Source organism: Mixophyes fleayi, chromosome 3 (assembly GCF_038048845.1).
Source record: "Mixophyes fleayi isolate aMixFle1 chromosome 3, aMixFle1.hap1, whole genome shotgun sequence".
NCBI classification, from domain to species: Eukaryota; Metazoa; Chordata; class Amphibia; order Anura; family Limnodynastidae; genus Mixophyes; species Mixophyes fleayi.
Window position 1 is genome coordinate 61851323 of NC_134404.1, and position 3768 is coordinate 61855090.

The following is a 3768-nucleotide window of genomic DNA, read 5'->3' on the forward strand; positions in this document are numbered from 1 at the left end:
CGGGTTTACTTTGTGTTTGACATTTATATATATGACATTCTGGTCTGTTATGACATGTTATTACTTTTTTTCCTGAATTCATCTTCTATCATAAATAAATCTTCTGCCTCAGATGTAGGAACAACTGACATGTTTCATCTGCCAGGCAGGAAATTGGTGAAGGTGTTTCAGGTGGTTTATATTCTTGCTCCAGGATAACTTAGGCCTCTGATCCCGTCTGCTTACTGTATATAAAAGAGAACAAATAGAGGCTGACATCCCTCATGAGCAGATAGAGTATCTGATGAAATCATGGCACAAAGATGTTGGTACTAGGGAAGCAATGATATTTTCTGAATGCATACATTCTGGTTATTCCTACAGCTCCTCACAGCTCCTCTGTTCTGTGCCTAAGAGTGGCATGTAGATTAAACCTCCTAGCCAGGACATATGGTATATGACCATCCCCTAGTGTAAATTATATTACAATTACTTACCTAACTGTTCTCCAGTATCAACGTTGTGAATCTACAGGTGGCGTCCTCTCCTATACAGCGTCGCTCTAACGAAACTGCCTCAATGTTCAATGTTATTTTTTACTTTTTTTTTAATTGAATTTGCTCTTAAAAGACAATTTTATTCATAAACAATTTCTGATGCACCTTAACAAGTTGATTTGCTACCCGCAAAATTCTTTTAAAATTTGCTGAAACATTTTGTTCAACATAAATAGTTCAGTTTACCTATGAGTGCAGAAGAACCTAGATTTATTTTTTTTCTTTATACAGAAAGGACACATCTTAAAATCAGGTTGGTTTAGAGAGCATACATCAACTTGGCATGTGTTGGCTCAGAAAAGGCCTCCACTCTGCTTTCATGAGAGCATAATGGGGGTCGCTGGGGGAGAGGGGGGTTTCAGCAGGGGCGGATCTAGAAAAATGCTGTACCCGGGGCGATTAAGGGGGGGGGATTTAGGCCCCGCCCCTTTCTAGCATCTTAGGCTGCCGACGGCTGCACACTATGTGCAGGTCCGTCCAGCCGTGACAGGCAGGGACAGTGTGCTGCCCGGCTGCTCTGATTGTGTTTTAAACACAGTCAGAGCAGCCGGGCAGCACACTGTCCCTGCCTATCACGGCTGGACGGACCTGCACATACTGTGCAGCCGTCGGCAGCAAGTGTCTGCTAGGGGGGGGCGATCCGCCACTGGGTTTCAGAAAGGAAAAGCAATGTGGCATTGACTGAGGCCAGTAATAGCTGTACTGCTTGCACCCCCTGTAGTTTTTCACTTGCTTTTAGTGTAAAAGGTATTCAAATCCTGAACATGCCCAGTAAAAAGAGAGGGATTAAGAGCCAGACGAATTGTATCTCTGCAAAGCCTGATGACAGTCCTGCCTAATTAAGGAAAGTATTATAGATATTGTAACATTATTGTATAATTATAAGACTCTGTCCAAAATTATACTGCAAACAAAAAGGAATAAGACAACAACCAGCTATGTTGCTGTAATAACTAATTTATTAAGTGAACTATGTAAACACAAGACATAAGACAATGAAGTGATTACTCTGTTTGTTTAGATTAGTCTGGTTTTAATAAATATACTAATACCCCATTCATACTGCACCAAAAACCCGGGTTTTTGCAGGGGCACGCTGAAAAACCCGTGTCTTGGTGCAGTATGAACCCGCCCGACCCGGGAATCTTCTTATCTATATTGCCCTGTGCCCCGGCAATATCCCGGGTTAACAACCCGGGATATTGCCGGGGCAGCAGTATGAAAGTGGTATTAGTAACAAATGAGTAGGAAACTTCCAGGGCTAGTCTATAAGGTCGATGGGAGGGTGTTGTTGCTGGATGGTAATCTTAGGCCTGATTCATTAAGGATCTTAAATTAAGAAGTTTCTTATTTCAGTCTCCTGGACAAAACCATGTTACAATGCAAGGGGTGCAAATTAGTATTCTCTTTTGCACATAAGTTAAATACTGACTGTTTTTTTCATGTAGCACACAAATATCAACTTTAAATTACAGTGTACAAATAAGCTATCAAGTATTTGTGTGCTACATGAAAAAGCAGTCATGAATCAGGCCCCTTATCCTTTGAACAACAAAAATTAGCGCTTTATAGATTATCTATTTATACAGCGCCACTATTTCCACAGCGCTGTACAGAGAACCCACTGACATCAGTCCCTTCCCTATTGAAGCTTACTGTCCAAATTCCTCACACACAAATTCCTATACACCCACACACTAGGGTCAATTTGATAGTAGCTAATTAACCTATAAGTATGTTTTTTGGAGTGGGGAAGGAAACAGGTGTAAACACAGGGAGAACATACAAACGCCACACAGATAAGGCCATGGTCTGGAATCAAACTCATGACCTCAGTGCTTTGCGCCAGAAGTACTAACCACTAAGCCATCGTGCTGCCCTTTAGACTCCTGCAAAGGCTTATTCTGCCATGCTATTTCATAATTATTGGTAGTGGAACACCTCTAGCAACAGTTTTTATAGACACCACACTCCTTTAAGGAAGGGTCTGTTAAATTGCTTAATGTCATTAAGGGTCATTTACAATTCAAGCCAATTCCATGCACATTGCAAAGCCAGCTTTAGTCTTGCCATGTGCCAACATTTGCACAAGAGCATCTAGATTTTGGCCAAAGCAGATAGGTTTGTTGAACAAGATGGCAGCAAAAGTTAACACAGGATGAGGGGAGGAGTTGGGCAAAGGGAGTTCTTATTAAAATAAGGTGTAGCCATTCGTGGTACACATATCATGCGGAGCAGTGCTGAAACTAGATTTCCTACGTGGAGCGAGATTATCAAAATTAAAAAAAAGAATAGAGAGGGCACATTTTCGGGCATTCCTTGCCATCTGGAAAGGAATTAAGCTTTCTCCACATCACAAAGTAATATGAATTTTGCACCAGCTCAGAGCTCAATGTTTTTGGGTCACATTCTGTGAATAAAGTATTTTTATTGAGATTTTCTAGTTACAACACACAAATAGCATATTTAACATATAATCTAACTAACATCTATCTCTGCCTATGTCGCTATAAGCATTATACAGTGATATCTAGTGAACTTTCAGGGTGATGAAATGATCATAGAATTTTCACTACACTCCAGGCCAGATGAATTGAAGCTATACAGGGCTGAGTCCAGCCACCTGGTGACTCCCCAAATACACCATATCATCCTGATGAGGGTGGATAACATAACTTGATTCATACCAGTGGTGCCATATCTTATGGTATTTATGTATGGCCTTTCTACTTTCATACATGAACTGCGCAAAACACCTGCCGAAAGGTTTTGGTTCGGATTTAAGGTTTTGGATTCGGATTTTTTTTGAAAAAAGCATAAAAAGTTCAAAAATCAAGTTTTTGGGCTTATTTTCACTCCTACGCTATTATTAACCTCAATAACATTCAATAACAAGCATTTCCACTAATTTACAGTGTATTCTGAACACCTCACAATATTGTTATTAGTCCAAAACGTTGCAACGAGGTATCTTTCTGGACTGCGTAGTGGAGTGGTCCCCAAAATATAATAAGAAAACCATCAACTGGTCTTAATCGCACCAAAAAATGTACCTGGACTGCGTAGAGGAGTGGGTCACCACAATATAATAAGAAAAACATCAACTGGTCTTAATCGCACCAAAAAATGTACCTGGACTGCGTAGAGGAGTGGGTCACCACAATATAAATTAAAAACCCTGAACTTGTATGATTCGCACCAATAAATGTATCTGGACTGCGTAGAGGAGTGG